We start from the raw sequence: 21,847 nt of genomic DNA, 5'->3' as shown, positions 1-21,847 counted from the left end.
CTTCTACGATGTTTTGGATGGCGATTCGATTTAAATTGCGATTCTACGATATTGCCGATTTTCTCGATTTTTAGTCTGCATATTAAATATTTATCTGCACACAAATACTGTAGGAGACTATAAATTTACATACTCCATTATAAAGTCAACTTAAACCATTTTCAAAACCTGTACTCTCTGTATGTAAAAAAGGCTAACAAATGCACATTGCACAATATTTAAAATTAAAAATTAAAAAAATAAATTAAAATTAAAAAAAATAAATAAAAAAGAAAAAATATTTATTTTTGAAAAAAAAATCGATTTAAAAATTGTCAAAAAGGATATCGCGATATTTATGTGAATCGATTTTTTCTCCCGTCCCTACTAAATTAGTTATATTTTTCTTGTGTTCAGACAATGAAATCAAGAATGATGTTACCTGCTTCCGACGTGCTGCTGACGTGTCACAGCACGTCGGATGATGCTTCTGAGGAAGACTGGAGTTACAGTCGAAACTGTCAAGCAGGTAACATCATTCTTGATTTCATTGTCTGAACACAAGAAAAATATAACTAATATATTGAGAAGACAAAATGAACATAATTCATCTAATTAGTGAAGGGTCCCAAAAACAAAATGAGTTGAAAGAGGGGGAGCTATACAGTAGGGTTAAATGATAATGTGATAACTTTCACATGGCTATTTTATTGATATGAGATATTGATTAGAATCTATATTTTAAGTTTGTGTAGTTGAAGGACTACAGAGATATTGTTTAATGCAACAGGCGGCACAAGACAAAACAAAGGTCAAGTGTTGCTAAAAGTGATGTGATTGGGATGTTAATACTGTATGTAGCCTATAATGTCAGTCCATTCATCACAGCCCATACTTATATGCTGAGGAGAGCAATGTGATTGCAATGTGATTGGCTGTCAATGTGACAAGTGGAGTCAACAGCCAAACTCTGTTACACATGCACCCGATTGGTCAGTATCGCTGAGGCACCCATAGGTGCTACTGTGGAAAACTCTACTTGAAATTTAATTGCTAACTATTTTCTCTCTCATGGAACAGTGTAATTCAGGATTGCTCCTATCACATGCCATTGCCTTGTTCTTCAGGTAGTTACCATCTCTTTTTCAAAGAAATTCATACAAGTAAACAATGAGGTAAACACTGATATCTGATCCAAGAGAGTAGGCAAAAATAACACATCCTTTACTGGAACCTGCATCCTGTTGTTGTTGTTGCAAATGATGATTTATCTGAAGTAAAGTAGAAGAGACTTGTTTTGCTTGTATTTCAGGTGATACTCCATAAGGTTTAACAGTTGTAGAAGACTCTGCTGTAAAACTCTCATCATAAATTATAGTGTTTTGTTGACCAGTAGCGATGATGGACAAAATTATATGGATTATTTGGTTTATTTGACTGTTGGAGCAACAGACTGCTTTGAAGGACAGGATTTAGTTATGCTGTCTTGCCCTTTATCCAAATTGTTTTTGGAAAAGGGTGGGCCTCACAAAAAGGGCAGGGGCCTGATCTCTTAAAACTTATATAGCATATTGACTCATACACAGTTAGTGTGTGGTGGTAGCATGACCACAAGAAGAGAGTTACGGCTATAGGTTAACAGATACTGGCGCTTCTTTATTTTCACGACAATTTCAAGAAAGCCTTTGCCAAGTTTGTGTCTGTGCCATGTTTCAGCATGACCACATTAACTTTGTATTTCCGTTTAGGTGCCTCCTCTCTATAGTTTCTATGGGTGGTGGGTGTTCACCGTTCCTGTTCTGGCATTATGTAAAATCAACATCCTTCACTATGGTTTCAGTGTGTAGGCTGTACATGAAAAAAAAGTTTTCTTACCTTCTCAGCAATTGTACAGCACTGTCATAATGTTTCCAAAAAAAAACAAAACTCAAAAAACAGAAGAAATTTACAAGGAAAATATATATTACATTCCAGTAGCATTTGAACTGCAATACAGGCAGTATATTCCTGGTATAAGCATGAGAGATTCACAGGATGATTCATGCATGTAATACAGTGAGAAAAAACCCAGCATGTTGCTCTCTTTACTCTGTATCATAACTACATGAGGTTACTGCTCTTGCAGGTGCAGCCACCTGTTCACATGGTGCACACTGACTGACTGATCAGCAAAAATGAACCTATAAGCGATCATTCCTTGGCATTTTCTGGCAGCAGATGATGACTTTCAGATACCACCCACTGTCGCCAGCACAGAAGTGGTATAGTGAAAGGTTGAATGACAACAAGGGAAAAAGTGATGAAGAATGAAATATTACATTGCCCTTTTAGTTGTTATTCCTCCAACATGGCAACATTTTCTCCATGTTCTGCATGAATGTCGCACACAAGTTAGTTTTAATTTACTGTGCTTTGCATTTTCCAATATGGCAGCAGGCAGATTTATGAGCACTCATGCTTTAACCCTGCTTCTCTAAGCCTGTATAACCGCCAACTATTGCCTCAGCCAAGCTTACGGAGAAGGCTGTTTGTTTAATATGTAATTCAAAATATACTCATACTGAGAGGTGATCCAGTCCACAGAAGCCTTGTCTATTCTGCAGGGATGACAGTTTGAACCTGAAATTGTTTTAGTGTCCGGGATCATGTGACTCAATGCACAAATAAGTTGTACAACTCTGGCCATCAAATGTCTAAAAGTGCTTTTAAACATGACTAACCAATTCACTTGCCTGGAATTTCCTCCATACATTTACCTCTTCATCGGCTAGATCAATGAAGTTAGAACCTCGCTTTTCAACAGTGTTTGATCATCTTGTCTTATCAAAAACAGTAGTATTTGAGTTTATCACTCTCATCTGTGGACACTGTTTTTTTTTCTTTTTATGCAGATGACAAGAGCTTGTTTCTTTCACATTAAAATCTTCCACTTATTCGAGAGACGAATTCTGCATTTCTAAATGCTATAAGACAAATGGCAATCTAATTTCAATTATTCAAAATAAATATATGTAACACCCGTCTCATGTACCTATGGGGCGGGGCCTGGGTTAAACTTATGATATTCCCCTTTTTGTTATGCTTAATAAATAAAATAAGAATTGAGTAGGCTAAATGAAAATCACACACAATATCACTTTAAATGTAAATACTTTTTTAGTTAGAGGATTTTTTAGTTCAAAATAGAAAAATAAAAAATATGAAATAATCACTTGGGTTCAGTGACAATAAAATTAATGTTCAACAGAAATGATACCCGTTTTGATCACTTTAAATACTGGCAATCACTGGTTATTCACACCAAATATCATGAAACATAAAGCGAGCGAATAATGCAATGAACCCACACACACACTTTCACACGCACACACCACAGTCCACAACAGTCTGGGAAAAGCTACCCCAAAACCCCGTTGCAGGCCTGTTTCGTTGCTCGTGTGCGTTGAGGCCCAAAACACACTGGCCGCTTCGCTCTCTGAAAGCAAAATAAAAGGCACGTGCAAATCAACAGTTACTCACGGCTCCCGACAACAGTCCATGCGCTCCCGACAGTCCGTGGGGAAACGGGGGATGAGGGGGGAATGGCGGCTCGCCGGCAGGCGCAGCCGAAACTCACAGTCCGCTCGTTAACGATTCCGTCCGACAGCTCTCGTCCACACCGGAGGGCGCAGATCCTCTCGACAGGGCACAAAAGTCTATATTATCCGGTAACAGTCCGTTCACCTTAAAACAAGAACTTTCAGCCTCTAAAAAGTCTCAGAACTTCAACACGGTTGGGCTAACTCGTGTCTCTCCCTCTTTTCCTTTTTTTTTCTCTTCTTCCACCTGCTTTTTTCCCGGAACCACCACACAGTCTAAGTCCCACCCCCTCACGTCAGACTGCTCACGCGATTGGCCGGAGTCTCCTGAGCTCTGCACAAGCCAATCACAGCAAAGACTTTTGTAATCGACACCTCTTAAAACAAATAATATTGTGTAAATAACGTAATTACACTTAAACACTGTTTCAGATGAACTTATTCTTTTTTCTTTTAGGACACGACATGAGATGACATGAACTTATATTTTTAACACATACTCCTTGTAGATTTTTAACTTTTTTAACCTTTGTATTTTAACCATATTTATGCATTTTTAAACACATCAATACACAATAAACTTCACATGAATTATGAATCTGTACATTATATTGTTAACAAAATGCAAATACACCCATTACTTTAGCAAGGGCTACATATACATATAATTAATATCTCTTTTATCTATGTCCCCACCATAGACTGTAAAAATAATGGACGTAGCACCCGTGACGTCACCCATTGGTTTGGGGGAGTCTGTTTTGTGCTGCTACTATGGGGGTTTGAACTGCGCCATCTTGGATTTTACTTGCCATATTTGGAGAGGTGCGGCGGTTGGCCGGCCGAGAACCCGCCCACTGGCCTCGAAGCAGCGGTCTCCGGACCTGTCACTCAACGTATCCGCGCCCTAATTGGCCAGAGTTTTAACCTAATAACAGTAAAACGGTAGAGTTTAAAAAAAACTTCACCCCCCTCAAAGTGTGTGCGGGGGTAGAAACTATCGGTTGAGACCAAAAAAATAAAATGTACCAGGCTGTAAATATGTTTTTTTAAGCTGTAAAGTCGGCTATTTTAACATGGGGCTCAATTGGAGTTGCTCCCTTCTGGAGCCAGCCCCCAGCGACAGCCCAGGGGATTGCAGTTTTTTGAACGCGGAAGTGAGCTTCACTTCTCAGACCGACAACTGCCCCCTTGGTCCCCACCTTAAACGTCTATGTCCCCAAACATCTATGTCCCCACCTTAAACGAGTGAGGTGCCATGCCCACACCTCACTCAACGCCAATAACCAGAATAGAACTGACCAATCAGATGAGAAGACACAGAACAGGAAGTGGCACAGGAAGCAGCCACATCCTGGTAAGAGAGTGGTGCTGCCAAAAACACACAAGTACGTGCACACACACGCGCACGCACAAAGCCATGTTCCCATCACTCACAAGGAGAACTTTGAGTAATTTCCTAAAAACTTAACCCAACTCTAACCACTACTTGCCTGTCCCTAAATCTACACATTAACATACCCCTAATGTACACCTAACTGTCAACCGCCAAGTCTTCACTCTAGAACTTAATGATATGGGTTTATGAGTGTTCAGAGTGGGACTGTGTTAATAGATTAATATCTTCGTGACATGAATAATTCAGGGCCTCACAGTGGTGGTTTAAATGAGGCATTCAGCCCAATTTAAAGTTTTATGATAACAGTATAAACATGAATGCATCCCTTATATGGTAAAATATGAAATAGCAGAGAGATAAAAGAGATTGTGCAATCTCATAAAGTGCTGAAGAAGTAGTTTGTATAACCATAACATCACAACAGTGTGCTCATGGAGTGTGTACATTACTGCTGTGTGTGTATGTGTGTTGTGTTAGGTGGCCACTGTAGTTCCCTCCTATATGTCAACACTTGTAGTTTCACCCACCCTCACCCATCTACACACATCCACACATAGCCACCACTCAAGAGAAATTCAATCATATGCATGGTCCCATTCTGTATATAAACACAGAGAGAGAGAGAGAGAGAGAGCCCTGGTGGGATCAGTCTGGTAGGCTGTGCCTCAGAAATGAGTAGAGGTTTTCTGCAGCCTGTCATTAAAACTGCTGACACCTCCACATCCAAACCTCCACTGGAATATCATCTGTCTGAGGTGCCATGAGAAGCTGAGGACTCTGTGTACAAACCGCTGTGTTGCTCTGACACAGCAGTTTGTACACAGAGTGGTTTGATCCTACAAGAGAGAAATATTAACTGAGTGGAGCGAATGTGAATAGAAATACTGTGACTGTACCACAGAGCGACTAACATGTTTAATATGTTTGGTGATGTTGTGAACTGCAGGATCACGGGAGTTGTGTTCGTCACCACTGGTGTCAGCAATATCTCAGTCTGGCTTCCTTTAGTATCACTTCATTCAGTGTCCAGCTGTGTGGTGATCATGAGACTGGACCTTTGCTTTTGTGAATACAACTAAGATGTAAAAGGTGCATAAAAATGTGTTTTAAAATGGAAAAACTCAATTTTTGAACTACCATAACAAAAACGGGATATGAGGCCATTGACAGGCATTAACGTGAATCAATGGCAGGCCAGTGGGGTTTAAGGGGATAAAATCACAGATTTATCTGGGTTGGAGGTCATTTGTAGACATTTTAGTATAGAAAGCTAATATATTATAAATCGTCAGTTGTTGACACTTAAAATCTGATCAAGTGGACAAAAGTCTCCCTGTGGAAAAAACGTCAAGGCTTGTCCTGACATCCACTGGCCTTTGGGGCAGACTACGACAACACAGGTGCTCAGCTAAAATGACACAAATATCATACATCATGGCCTGTGTATTGGCTGCTGCAGAAAGGAAAGAAGTAAGTCATTGGTACACACACACACACACATACACACATACACAGTGCCTCATTCATTTCTTTCCAGACGTACAGTAACAAGCTGTGGTGATCCGATCAGAGCCAAATTAAGATTTGTCCAATAAAGCTCGATGCGGGAAACGTCACAGGAAAATGTTACACTTTTATTGAAGTCATTAATTTTCCCTGCAGGGTGTCAGGTTGAGCCTACAAGGGCTCTGCGACATGGACGGCTGCATGGCCACCCAAGCATGTAATGAACAGTCAGGATTAAATACCTGCAGCCCTGACTTTCTCTTTGTGTGTCTGCCCTGCATCCTGGATTATCTCTGTCTTCCCTCTTCAGTGTTTCTGTTTTCTTTGTTTCGCTGCTTTTGTCCCAATGCATGCCTGTTGTTTTACGTCTTTGTGCTAAGAACAAACTTGATGAGTGTAGTGAGACAGTCAGATGTAGTGTAGTATAGCACAGTTGTAGTGATCATACTGTCAGTCAGAGTTGTGGAGTGTTGGACAATAAAACAATCTAGATTATTATCATTAAAAAATTATGACAAAACATGATGAAATTTATGACAAAGACTTCTTGTCTACAACCTCAACTGCACAGTTCGTCTCTCAGGCAGTAACAGGATTGCAAACCTGACTTAAGAAGGGTCAAAACACAGGAAGAAAACCCATGTTGTTGGAGACAAATTCTGATGAGGAGTGGTCACATAACGGGCACTAGTTTCGTAGGCAAGTTGCAGCGCAGGTGCGCCGCACCAACGGGGTGTGTCCAGGGGCACTTTGCAAGTTTTGTACTCCTGTTGTGACGGGACAGTCAATATAGTTATACATTTATGTGCTGATTCAGATAGTTGCATTGAATAGTGGTTGTTGTGGTTATTTATTGCATTGAAATATGCCTGAAATTGTGGAAACCTGCCTGTGAGGTTTTGGTGACGTGTGCGCACTGCACGCCAGTCAGCCAAACTACCACTGCATGGGCTGCCTTTTGGCACGAAACTGTCACTGTGCCAAGCTGAATCTGTTGTCACCTCCCCCTGCTGTGCCGCCACAACCATCTCGGCGCACCTGGGTCTACCAAACTGCCAAACTGGTGCGCCGTGTCTTGCTGCACAAAACTTGCACTGCGCGGGCTGCGCCACGAAACTAGAGCCCAACATGTATGATTTGGAAACAGTTATAATTTCTAAAACATAATAATCAGCAGAGCACTTTCTGCTGTTAGAAGTAGGAGATCAAGATAAAGTGCGTGACAGCGTGTGACAGTTGAGGGTCCTGTCACTATGCCTCCAGTTGATCATGCGCCCTGGCTACTAAGTGGTTAGTGCGCATGACTCTTACCCGGGAGTCTGGGGTTCGAAGCCCGCCAGGGCCCTCTTCACCTTGCCACAAGCGTAAACATGCTTTATCCTTCAAAGCTGCTCTTTTTTTTTTACCTTCGACTTGACACGACTTGCTTTTTCTATCAGGTATTTCCAATGTAGATATTGTGTAGCGGATATCTATCAGTCATGATGGTGCATGAAGCTTTTGAGGTCATCTTCAGGGGTAGACACTACGGTAGTGAAGTACATTTATCTGAGTGCTGTACATGTACATGTTCAGTTCAGTATTCCTTTTTTGGGAACTTCTGACTTCAAACCACAAAAAACACAATAGAGAAACACACAAAGAACAAGAGCTGCGATTGTGACCACAGGCTTTATAGCAATGCTACAAGTATTCTCCATGGAGAATAAAAAACTTGCTATAAACCTGCTGACTGAGCTGACTTATAGAGCCTGCAGGCTCTATAAGTCAGCAGGTTGTTTCAGAGACATTAGGCGCTGAGAATGTGCAACAATATAATTCAAGTAGTAAAGAACACCTTTCACTTGTATTGGAGAATGTTTGGCTCCAAAAATCCATAATTTGACTCAAGTAATGAAGTTGTGCAATTTGTCCTCCTCTGCTCATCTTCAACAGGACACACACACACACACACACACACAGTACACAAGACATACATATTCACCACTGTCTGCTACTGCATGGTTTTTGCAGGTTGAATAAAGGCTTAGAACAAAATTCAACAAATGTAATGGGGTACAGTTACACACAGTCGCAGGTCCTGTCTTGGCAGAGATGACACCAAAAGGTAACCAGGTTCCAGGTACTATGCTCAACTCATGGTGAAGAGAGGTGTCAATACCATAGAGGAAAAGAACTAACAGGAAACAAATATATTTTTACGTGATTTATTTGTTTGGTTAACTATAGCTACTGTTTCTAAATTAATGAGATTCTATTTTGAAAAGTGCTATCCAAAGAAAGTTAATTATTGTCAGTGTTATTATTGTTAAGTATCAATATCAAATAAAATGTTGCAAAACTCTTGATCCTCTAGTTAGAGACATTTGGAAGTTTGTAATAATTATGCAAAGGTGAAGTCAGGAGTAATTGAACTCCTCATCAGTATGAGAAAAACACCTCATGCATGGACATGTAGACATCGTCTCATGCCAACAGGAGCATCATTATCATCATTAACATGCCAATTGTTGCCGTAGATATATGAGTTTACACTCACCACCTTCCCAAAAGACTGAAAGCAAAGACCACACCATTATGTATACAGAATACAGAGTAGTGAGCTTAGTGTGCTGCCTAATTTGTATTTTGTGTGCACAACTTAACTTTCAGCTGGGCACAAACAGCCTCTTGAATACACAGCCAGATGTACTGGAGTGTGGGGTGGCTCTGGGGACTCTGTGCAAACAAAATAGCTTCTAATTGTGTGTGTGAGCTCTGCCATTAGAGCGTGACACAGCCTAGTAATGTGCATCACATAAATCTGGTGTTAGAGCCGGTGATATCCAAAACGCACATCAACACTCTGCATCACTGATAACAAAAGCATGTGGGTACTGTCTGATAACTAACAAGCAAGGACAGATTCAGACAGACCGGTGAAGCTCATGCAGATAACAGGTCTTCATGGTGGTGATAGATAAAAAAAGAAAACATGTTTGCAGTGTGTGGTTTGATGCAGCAGCTTCACTGAAATAAGATTCAACAGGAACTTCTCTGAATGTTGCAGATTCAGCTTACAACTAAAAATGATGAAGCTAGACTGTGGATTTAAATCAGACATGCTTTAGTGAATAAAAAAGGGAAAAAACATACTGTATAGCGTGTGCAAACTAAAATGAGAGGTACAGCATGGCTGCCTACAACAACAGCTGACTGACGTCATCACTTCATGTTCACCTTTTGTTCCTCGAGCTTCCTGGGTATTGAAGTAAATTTTACGATATAACTCCAAATGAAACGAAATGAATTGCAGTCCTCTTTTCAACTACATATTGAACACACAGAATTAACTGGTATTTTTTTAAATATTAATGTTAAAGGAGTTTTGGAAAAGCAAAGCGTTTTCACACTACATTTATGAGCCTCCGCGCGCACCGTACATTTCTTTGACCGGCGCAAGACAGACTCATGTTTTCATTCATCAATAATTAAAGTCACAGGTTGGAAGACGATCACATACCGTCGTAGTTCCGACCATAAACAGTGATTTGGCTGCGTTATTCTCATGACTCGCCACGAAACCGAAAGTAAGGAAACGCTGGTCGGCTTGACCAGCATTTCCACCACCACTAATAATAACAAAATAACGATAGAGACAAAACGATATATTTATCGAAAAAGGGCCCATTAACAAGTGTGGGTAGCAGAGATTCATCCACATTAACGTGAGACTTTTTTATAACCAAATAGAAACTCCTCGTTGTCCCTTTAACTTATATTTTAAATTAATAAGTTAATATAAATTATTTTTAAAAAAAATGTATATTAACTTATTAATTTAGTAAGTAAGATGTTCTTGCAAGACAGATTCTCAACCATGAATGTTGTAAATCTTCCACTTCGTGCTGCAATGGTTAAGTCAAGTACTGTACAGTGTTGACACTGTGTCTCACTCTGTCTCAGCCTGTGGGTTATTAGATTTCCCACTTGGACAGTAAATCATCTCAGACACACTGAGTTAATTTTGCATATGTTTGCATATGTCTCTTACATATTTATCTGTACTGTAGAAATTTGCAGGTTTCGGTTTCTAGTTTTCTCATCTACGAGGCTTTATGATCCAGGATCAATGTGAATAATTAATAGTTTCATCCATCCTCTCTGAAAGGTCAAACCTCAGAGACTATGACAACAGTTGGAGAGAGATGTTGTTCTCATAACCTAGATGGTTTCCAGTGAAAACTGTTACACAAAGGATCAAAGCTCCCGTTAATGTGTCCAGGGCACCTTCGATGAATATCCTATTACTTACCAGCCTTTCTTTTTTCACTTTATGGCTTTGTGTCACTGTAAACAAGCAGCTTCTCAGCAGAGAGGCTTAGGATGTAAATGGATTGTGAGTGGTTGAGTTTGGGCTTCCTCGAGCCTGATATAGAAACAGGAAGTGAAACAAGCGAAAGAATGGGCTAATTTCTGAGTGTGTCCTGTACATTGTTGAGTGATATGTAGACTTCAGTGAGTTTCTCAGTCTAGGTACTGCACCTTAAATGCCTGAAATATTTTTCAGCGATTCATGTGACAAAACAGGAAGGAAGAACATTTTTAGGCTGTGAACAAGGGAAGGTATAATTTTGGAAAGCCATGAAAAGGCCGTGGAAATTCAAATCGAGCACTGAGCTGAGCTCTACAAAGAAAGTTCAGGAAGGAACTGAAGCTATATTTTCTAACCTGTCTTTCCTGTCAGTCATAACTCTTCTGCTGGTGGGAAGGCCTGAAAGTTCAAAGTCATCTGCTTTGAATTCATTAGTTCCGACTACGACCTGGCGAGCTGAGTGTGTGAAGCTTGGCTCTCTCCGTTTCTCTTCTTCTTCCTCTCCTCTTTACGTTTAAGGAGTCAAACAGATTTGTGTTTTTCAGCTCATGCTGTAACCAGATATCATGCACCTTCACACATGCATGGTTGAGTTATGGCCAAATATATGAATGAAACCGTATGTTTGGCCACCATGCAAGCCGTGTGTGACTGATGCATGGTGACATGTTGACACACATCAGTCTGTTATGTCCGGGCAACACACTGCTTACTTTACGTGTGTGTGGTTGTAGAAGTGCGTCTCTGCTCCCAGCTCCATCTCCCTACATAATGTACAGGTTATATAACAATTAAGGCCTGAGCTACCAAAGGTTTGTATGTGTAAAAACCTGTAAACTTGATATCACCCACAAACAAATGTGCAAGCTGGGAGGAACTGAGGATTGCCTCTTTCAAATACCCATTTAGGGCCTTTGGCATTTATGAAAATGCAGCTTGGGGTGTTTCTGTGCTTATGTGCAGACTACTGGGAGGAGAATGAATATGTTTGAAAGGAAGGTACTAATCAGTGCGCTAAACAGACAGAGTAGGAAACACAGGAACAACTGAAGTGTGCATATGAGTTTCTCTCACTTGTGTTAACATGTTTGGAATGATACAAGGGAAAATAATTCAGACATTTGCCTATCTAAGAATGCTACGTTGGAGCAGTTGGATGAACTACAGGCTGATTTGGAGTCACCTCCGCTCTGCTTCCATTGGATCCCTGGAGCGTTTTGTTTGCAGTGAGAATGTAATCGACTCAGCAACAGACACAAATGACTCAAAACTAACTAGTCAATCTGATGTTCCATGTTTTTTGTTTTTCCTGTAACCTTCTCCTCCTTCCGGGTAAGGTTTCTGAACAATGCATGGCATTTGTTTACAACTTTGTACTGCTTGGGACTGCTACCCAACCCAAAATGCAACAGTTGTTTTAGCCCGTGAATGGGAACAAAGCAAACGTGCCACATGTCTGAATACATGTGGCACTGGAAGAGAGAGTGTGTCCCTCTTCCAGCGCGCTCCTCTCCTCCCTCTCCATCCCTTCTGCTCAGATCTGAGGCCACAGGGATTAAGAGACTTTTCATCTGCTTTTACCCCATCTTCAGTCCCTGTCACAAGGGTATTTACTTCCATCTTCAGACCAGATACAGTACAGCTCTGAACAGCTGCTGAATGCGCATGGAAGTGGCCCAAGTGTCCCAACTGAGTACTCATGCTATGACAATCCAACCTCAAGTACTGTAGGTGGATTTTTTTGTTCCTGCAGCGACGACTCCTCAGTGTTGGGTGTCATACTCTGGTATCCCAGTGACCTGCTCATCAAAGAAAGTGAGCTGCACCTGCTGCTCAGCACTGGTCAGAGGCTTTTCCCCCATTTGCAGAGATTTTATTACCAGACATTTTTTGTTGTTGTTTCTTCTCCTTATATTGTTCTATTTTCTTTAACTTCATGTCTTATTACCAACTGCATTAACCATCTCACAGATACTCTCCTTTAGAGTATTTCTTCTTTGCTGTAGCTAAACAATACATTTATTTGCCCCTTCCACTAATACGTACCTACTGTACTAATACGTACTCCATCAGATCAAATTTCATTTTGTACACGGGCCATCCTTCTTTCAGTCCAAACTCTCCATTAAAACCCTCATTTAGATAATACTGTTTGCATGTACTGTATTGTCATTTACGCAACTATTCTTAGTTGAGCACCATGAAAATACGCAATACGTTACAATGCAAAATTCGTTTTAGCACTCTCTGTGTGGGATCTTGGTAAACCAGGCCCTCAGACGTTCCACAGTCGTGATACATTGCGATGCACACGTGACACATCCAGTGCATCTCTGGCTAAGAGTGATTTCATTTGATTTTGAGAATATTATGCATGTAGTCAGTCAAACATCCAGCTAAGTAATATTTACACTGTACCATGGATGTAGTAGGTTGAAGCACGGTTTTCTGTGGTAAAGGTGAATTTACATGAGTAGTATGCGTTTTGAATGATGGTCATCTGTGTTTCTATGCATTTCTCGATCTAAGTTTCTCACCAATGTTCAGTTCCTAAGGTGTGTGTGTGTGTGTTTGTATGTTCATCTCACTAGATGTTATTTATTTCATCAGCAGACAAAACCTTCTGTCCTTTTATATATCTCTCTCACACACACAGGTGAGACAGCCACATGATGACAGCGTGGGTCCTCGGGCTTCGGTCTCATGACTCAGCTCGGCAGCTGATGGTGGGCTGGAAGCTGTTATCATGTGGTGGCTCTCTCTAGTTGTTCCCTGTTGGTCCTTGCAGCACCATCATCTTGTCTAACATGCACAGTGGTGACAGACATGTGTTGAGACTGTACTGTAAAAGCAACACATCCTCTCCTGATGATTATTTTCACTGGTAGTGTAAAGTTGTGTGACACACTCACTGACATGTAGGCTGCACTCTCATTTGTGAACTGTTGTGAGAAAAAAAAAATATTGTTAAGTGTTCATGTGTAGGATTGTTGATATCTGTAGTCCAAGCTAGGTCTTGGTTTTCATGGATGAAGATTTATGACTGTGACTTTCATTACCTCTTCTGTTTATTCAGATCAAACCATCATGAATCTCCTCCTGAGCACCACACAGACAGTAGCTGTCAACAGTTATACACACTCAAAAAAGTGAATTGGGTGGGTTGTGCACTGTATATTATTTTAATGTGTTCAGTTTACTTAAAATACATATCTTTGTTGAGTTAAAATATGTTTTTCTAATAAACTCAATGTAATTGTGTGTTTCGTTATGTGTACAAAATAATTATGTGTTGGTTAAACACAAACCATTTAATTTAAGTGAATTATGTGGAAATACTAATTACATCCAGAAGGTGGCAGTAAGAAGAAGATTAAAATGCTTCAGACTGCGCATGCGCAAACAATCAAATCTTCCTTGATTTTCGCGGTGAAGTTGCCAACGGTTTGTCGTCAAAAGAGGTAAGAGGACATTTTATTGTTTCATTTCATTCATACTGAGCATGATTTAGTTGTGTTTGTGATACAACACTCATTCTATATTTGTGGTTGTGTTTTAGAGAGCTGAGGGTCTGGCACTTTTACTAGCTTAAGTCGCACGGTAATGCTACGTTGACGGTAGGTCGGTCTGCTTTTTATCCCTGTGAACACGGTTACCGTTAATATAATACATCCATGACGTTAACACGTTCACTGCTTCATATTTAAAATTTTTCCATTTTACAAACTTGTGGGGGGCTTTTATTTTGAAAACAGGACAGGAAATGCTGCGTGTGTTAACAGCAAATTAACGTTGGGCTACTCGGTTGGTCGAGCATACCGGGACATGTCACGGTGATGCGGACATGCTCATTGGACCTGCTGGTTCACCGGCAGACTGAGAGGACTGCACCAAGTCTATCCCCGTTAACGTAAACAGAGCCACGGCTGTTAGCCGTCGCGGCTGTTAGCGTTAGCTGCTAACGTTAGCTGTTAGCACGTCGTCCCCTACAAGTCTGAACACCGAACCGGAGGAGCAGCGCTACAAAGCTGGTTCATGGTGCTTCGAGACATCGATGCACATCAGACAACTCGTATGGTTCGTGTTCACACACACGTGTGTTTCCACTCTGGTCAAAACCGTAGATGAGTGACACGTTTCCATGACGACTGACCGGAAATCATGTCATGTTTACATGAGAAAAATTATTTAGTTAAAAAAAATTTTTGGTCGTTTGAAACAGCATTTGCCTGTGCCTTTTGAGTTTATATTTAAACACCATCTCTATAGAGGTGTATTGTAGGCCTATATAATATATTGCATTATTTTATTCATTTCCTGTTTGTCGTTCATTTCCTATGCTTATAGAAATTGCAAGGTGTAGTGTGTGTCTATGTGAAGTCCTAAAATAATTTTCTGTATGTTTTCTCTCTTTAGAATGAAACAAAGAGGACTGGAGTGGATTCTCGGGGCACTTTGTATCCACCTGAATGAAGACCCCAACATCCTCTTCAAAGAATACCTGATTGGTAATTTTAATAGTTAATTTCTACCTGTATTAAATCAAATTCCTGAATAATGAATCATGTTACTTTGTTAAAATTTGCATGGAGTCAGTTTGTTTAAGCTTTTTTGGAAACCTAAATACACTCACAGAGTATTTTATTAGGCACACCTGTGTAATCCAACAGCTCTACCATACTCTACTCTACTTTGACTAAGCTTATACATGTTCATTTTTTATTGACATTGTCAGAAAGGTGATAATTCTACTTTGTTTATTATTGAGTAAGTAAGAAAAGTGTTGTGTCTACCCTGTTAAAATATTTGGAGGGTGGCAAAGTCTTAAGAACATTTTTCTGACGCAATGTAAACAAAAAACTTAAAATGTATAAGCTTAGCAAAGTAAAAAAAATGATTGCTTTTGTATTGGATTGCATTAGATTGTTGCTAAAAAAAATGCTTGTTGAGTGTATATTAGAAATATCTGTGAAGGTTCTTGTTCGTCCAGGTCATAGTTATCTCTCAGAGTTGAATCCGGTCATCTCCACTTCAGTCGGTCAGTCAGTTCATGCTCTTCTGACTAGATTAAGCTAGTCTGACTATGGGGGGGTCATGGCGCACATAATGAATGCAGTGTTCCCCTTACATTAATTTATTAGTGGCGGCCCGCCACAAATAAATTGCGTCCGCCGCAAATAGATTTTTTCGGCTTTTGGCTCGACCAACGCAATATCGTTTTGTTCCTTTTTCTCCGCATTAGCGCTCTTTGTCCGTTATTGGCGTTCACACACACAGAGAGAAGCGTGCATGCATGACAGCAGACATGGTCAACTCTGAGAGATATATTAGAAGTATCATGCTATTTTCATTAAGGGAAACCTGAAAGGCAAAAGTTAATCTTTGGAATTCTACAAAATCTGTGATTTCATAGATTGGTTGTGTCCTTTCTTTCTCCCCTATGTAAAGGATACTGATGGTGCTGCTGTCCAGAGGGAGCTTGAGCAAGTTACCCATGGCATCTACAGCATCAGAGTTGAGGGAGGTGATGCCACCACCACACCTCCAGCTGATGTTGGCATAGTGATCGAGGATGTTGAAGTTCTACATGACCTGGGAGACGTCGCCTCTGCATATGAACTCTTAATGGGTGTAGCACTGAACCTCAGTTATCCTAAGGAAACTGTACTTCAGAGGCTCTTCCTTCAACTGGATGCTGGCAGACTCTCAACCAAGGTACAGATGCTCAAGAACAAACTGTATGAATGAACCAAACATTGATCTGGATGCCGAATGTGAATAAAATGGTTATCTGTTAGAAAATATGCAGAGTTGTTTATGCTGCATTAAGGTAGTTTATAATTGTTAATGTTGGGTAACAATGCTACATCACAAGTGACATGTTTGTTAAAGGGATAGTTCAATATTTTGGCAAATTGGCCCATTGCCATAATTGCTATCGTCATAGCAGTAGGTTTGTTACCTTTAATTGTCAGTGTAAGCTATTTTTAGAACGGCGGAGCAGAGCCGTGAGCTGCTCAGGGCTACGCTACGGAGGCTGAAGGAATTTCTTGGTTTCCCTCATCAAACTCATAAAGTACACAATCCAACAACTCCACAACGCTCTGGTGGACAAGTTGTGACCTGCACATTCACCACGCTATGAGATAACACAACGTTACCAGACAGAGTTGTTTTAGAGGCAAATTCATGCAAAACCGCTGATGCACGTTGCCTTCAGGGACAGTTTTTCAGCAAGCAGTCTCTGTACCCTGTATTTACCTCGAAAACGGCTCCGTTTCGTAACGTTCCGTTATTATCTCATAGCGTGGTGAATTATGCAGGTCACAACTTGTCCACAAAAGCGTTTTGGTTGTTGGATTGTGTATTTGATGAGTTTGATGAGGGAAACCAAGAAATTCCTTCAGCCTCGTAGCGTAGCTCTGAGCAGCTCGCGGCTCTGCTCCACCGTTCTAAAAAATAGCTTGCACCGTCAATCAAAGGTAACGAACCTACTGCTATGACGATAGCGATTATGGCAATGGGCCAATTTGCCAAAAATGTTGAACTATTCCTTTAATTTAAGTACATTTCAGGGTATTCCCTCCACAATATTAAAATAAAGTTGACAGCAGCAGGTGTCAAGGTTAAATTATCATGCTGTTACCAAAAAAATGGAGAACTGCAAGCCCTGGTTGTATTGTGGGACTGCAGTTGGATGGTAGTTTAAAACTGTTAGTGTTGAACCATGCTGCACCATAATGTCTTGTGGGGTATTATTTTGTACCAAGTGGCAACAAAATGTTGAATGTATATTGGTGAATAAAGGAAATAACAAAAATATGTTGGGTTTACTAATTCATTTGTGTGGAACCTGTTGACAAACTAGAATTAGGTCAGACTAATAAGTATAAGTTAAATTGGATGAAAACCTTTTTTAATAAATTGAACTTAAATGTATTATGTTGAAAGGACAAATGTAAAATATGTAGCCTGTAAATATATTATTTATGTCCATATAACATAACTAAATTAGATTGGGTGAGCTTAAATATCTCTTGTTGATCAGAAGTTATTTTATCTAGTTGGGTCAATTCACATTGTGTTAAGGTAATACAAATACATTAAGTTAGATGAACCTATCATTTTTGCTTTAAACTAACATAATACACTTGTGTGGAACCTGTTGACAAAATAAATTTAATTAAAGTCAATGTTTCATTTTTTTGAGTGCAGCTTTAATGAAGTTGAGCACAATACTGTAGCTACATGTTGATATTGCACTGTGTTGTAATGTCTTCATCAGTTGAGATTTGCTCTTAAATAAAACCTAATGGTGACAGTGTATGGTTCTACCACAGTAAGGCCGTGCCCTGATGCTTGCTGATACCAACAGAACTTAAAGTATGCTGTTGCTGTGAGTGTTTGGTTTGGTTTAATTAATTTAGTTAATTAATTAATTAAACCAAATGAAAAGGAAAAAGAAAATGTTGTTTTGTTTAAGGGTCCTGCTCCTCTTTGACCTTAATGTCCTGGTGTGGGCGGAGTTGTGTTTTGTTTAGAACACTTGAAAGATTTAGTGAAAACTGTAATGTAAGACCTTGCATGAAAATTGAGCCCAAGTGATTTTCAAACAGTGTTTAAGGACATTGAGAGCCGCTGGAAATCACAGTCAAATTTCCTGAACCTGACATTTGATACATTAAATAGGAAAAATGGGAAAAGTTGAGAGGCAGAGACAAAATAAAACACACACATACACATACACAAACGTCAGAGTGTAGTCTGCTCACCTTGCTTGGACCAGTGCAGGTCGATATGACATGAGGTGTGCAACAATTTCCTGCTGAGCTTTACAAGTCTGACACATTTGAGACTATGACAGACGTGTTCAGTCCTCAGCTGATGACAAACATCCACAGACTGCTTCGCTGTGTGCACTGACTCACACTCTGCATAGATGTTGAAGGCAGATGCCATAGTGGTGCATTTTACTCCAAAGATATTACAGAAAGTGATTACCTAGCTGGAGGCTGAGCCTGTCTAATAATACAGTCTGGTTGTTTGGTCCAGATATACCCAGTCATCTTCACTGTAATCTAATGAAGTCACCGTCTGTTGTGACTCACCTGTAAAAGGATTATAGCTTTGATGGATCGTTGTAATAACTGTGACCCTGGGCGGCCGCCACACTGTTGGTGACAACAGTCTGTCAGCATTTCCTCTAACAGAGAACAAAACAAGACAGAAGACATATCATGGAAAGTGCAGTGCATACTATGATGATAACCACAGCATTTTCAGCAGAGTTTAATATTTTTGCATACAAAATTTCTATTATAGCATTTCAACAACTAAACTGTTATGATACAATACACAATCTAGTCTGATCTATAACAATGTGAGAGTGAGATATAGAAGAATCTGAGAATTTGTGTGGTCCCCAGAGGATGAATCGTAGTATGTTCCCTCATATGAGAAAAAAAAAATCAAATAGTTCATGAGAGGACATGGGATTCCCATGAGCCTCAGCTATATTATACTGAAATGTGCCACTTTATCAACTTAAAACAATGTGTATACTGGTGATTTTCATTTTTAGATTTAGAAAATGTACTGTAACCGATTTAGAACTGATAGCACTGAAGTGGAGCTGTCATTTATGTAATTATGATGTTTCACATTTGTGGGTGAAACATCAGTGTGTCTAGAAACGCCCCTCGCTGTGGTCAGGGTCTTGTGTAGTCTTCAACCGAACTCTAACCCTTCTGTGAGGAGGTGAGGAAGGCAGGAAGGCTACATTAGTGTTAGAATCACAGTGTTGAGAGCATTAATAAATGTTTGTTTATACGAGTGCTAGTAGTTTTGGCATGTTATAGCTGAGCGTAATTTCATTAAAAGTCTGACGTGCCTCAGTCAGATTTGAAAAATGTTTCAGCTGGTTTTGGACTGCAGCCGTCTGTGGCTGCAGCCCTGTTCCACCCGCTTGTTTGTCTCTGTGTAACATGAGTGCTGGTGTTACAGTCGCTGGCCCGCTTCCATGTGAAACAGCTGATACAGAACGTCTGAGCTCACCACAGGCGTTGTGTTTATGCTAGCAAACCAAATGAGCTAACACTGTGACTATCACAGGGGTAAGTCTTTATCGGGCCTCAAGCGAGCTGCTCGTGAAGGGCGATGCACAGAGCCCCTCTGTGGATCGGCTCTGGGGACCCTGATGCATGCACTTTATCTTATTTAGACAGAAAGGCCACAGGATGTAGTCTGGTGCTAATGATGTGTTCAAAATTAAGCAGGTTTGTTTCTTTTAATTGAACTGACAGTGAAGTAAAGTGATAGTGTTTCGTTATTTACAAAGGGGTGAGTGAATTTTTGTTTAGTAGCCTACTGTAGCTATTACCTGCAGCTGAGAGGTGGGTGATGTCCTGACCTGCTGTGAGTGTTGTCATCCACAAGCCCATATTAGTCAAGTGTTGACTATACTGAATATTTCCACCTCTTTATCTTGCAATCAAAAAGCCTCTTCATATGGATCAAAATTTTCTGTTCACCTGTGTGTGCTATACTGTAGATGGCCTTGGCATATTAATGGTAGTTCCCGTAAAGGGCTGTAAGGTACAATGAGTGGCGAAAGAATTCAAAATAAAGCATACACTTTGACTTACAGTATATGAACTTTTTTCTATCAAGTTGCTGACCCCCTACAAAGCAGGACAGCCCTCAGAGTGTGTGCCTGTGCTCAGATCTGAATCTGCTGCGGGTACACTGCAATTCACCTGCACTGTTCCCTCATCACCCACTTTAAATAGATGACTTTCTCTGTGTACGCTCACAACATTACATTAACTTATGATTTTCCTGGAACTGGTTTGGTGGGATTCTTCACAAAAACATTATCTGTCAATTGAGCTGGAACTGAACAATAAGTCAACTCTTACCCATATACTGTAGATATCACCTGCAGCCAGTAACAGCACAAGAACTCAGTCACATGATCTCTCTCTTTCTCTCTCTCTCTCACCCTTACAACACAACTTCTTCTGTATGTATACGTTTAATACAACAAGGACAAAGAGTTCCACACCACTACATTTGCATGGTTACACTGTAGGATTTTTGGGAGCAGCATCATTTTAAAAGCTCAACTGTGGGCATTTATTGGTGCGTGAATTTTTTTTTCACAACAACAATGCTCAGGGGGAATCACAGTAAGAACTGTCGAGGCAGTGCGGAGTCCCTTGAGCCCAGCAAGAAGAAAATAAAACACAAACAACAAGCATCAGCCATCTGGAGGCTACTGTGCAAGTTACTCAACTAATTCATCATGGAACAATTAAATTAAAATACTAAAATACAAGAAAATACCAGGCTTTATCAAGAGCATTTAGAAAACTTAATGTGAATGCACCTGAAAGCGAGACTTGCGGATCCAAGCGAGACTGATGTCAAGTTCAATCACTGTGAGTTGAAACAGGAAGTAAACTTGTTGACAATTATGGACACTACCTTAATTTACTCCTCTTTCATTTTCAACCTGATCACATTAGTATTTTGTTGTCGAAACCTGCTCACCATATTCAAATCCTCAAGACAGGACAGGCAGTGTTCTTGTGATATCTCCATCACTGAATGTTCATTTGCATAATTTTTATTAAGCAAACAATAATTGTGAGACGTATTAGATATTTCCACTTATTTATTGCATGTACAGTACAGTAATGTTCTTGTTCTTTTGTCTGGCATAAACAAACCTGAGTTGAACTCTCTGTTTACTGAGTGTAACTATTTTCATCCTTTTATTCTCCTACCGCTCTCTCTCTCCCTCTTTAATTATTTTTCTTCCTCTCAATACCCACCCCTTAATATACTTTTTCTCCTTCCTCCTCTCTCAAGTGAGAGATGTGAGCCGGAAGTCATTGTATTTAAAGCGAAGTTGTGAACTTTAGGAACGCCCACAAGGGTGGTAGGCGCTTAATGTTGGATGTGATAAGGAGTAGATGTGGGCACTGTAGACTGGAGGTGAATAGGTTGGAGATTGGCTGTAATGGCAGC

The 21,847-nt window shown here is 40.2% G+C and overlaps 1 protein-coding gene across 2 annotated transcripts in view; it reads left to right on the top strand.

The window, feature by feature from the left end:
* gpr4 (G protein-coupled receptor 4) overlaps positions 1-21,847 on the top strand; it is a 50,987-nt gene that overhangs the window by 8,222 nt on the left and 20,918 nt on the right. Inside the window, exon 1 of one of the 2 annotated variants that reach the window (XM_085795767.1) lies at positions 13,507-13,700. The exons of the other annotated variant lie outside the window; for it this stretch is intronic. The gene's annotated coding sequence lies outside the window, so the exon portion shown is untranslated. Of the gene's footprint in view, positions 1-13,506; positions 13,701-21,847 lie in introns of those variants that run through there. 2 annotated transcript variants of the gene reach the window in all.

This window comes from Trachurus japonicus, chromosome 13 (genome assembly GCF_045865225.1).
Source record: "Trachurus japonicus isolate A0001 chromosome 13, Traja_1.0".
In the NCBI taxonomy this organism is placed as follows: Eukaryota; Metazoa; Chordata; class Actinopteri; order Carangiformes; family Carangidae; genus Trachurus; species Trachurus japonicus.
This window is presented reverse-complemented; position numbering and strand designations above follow the sequence as displayed.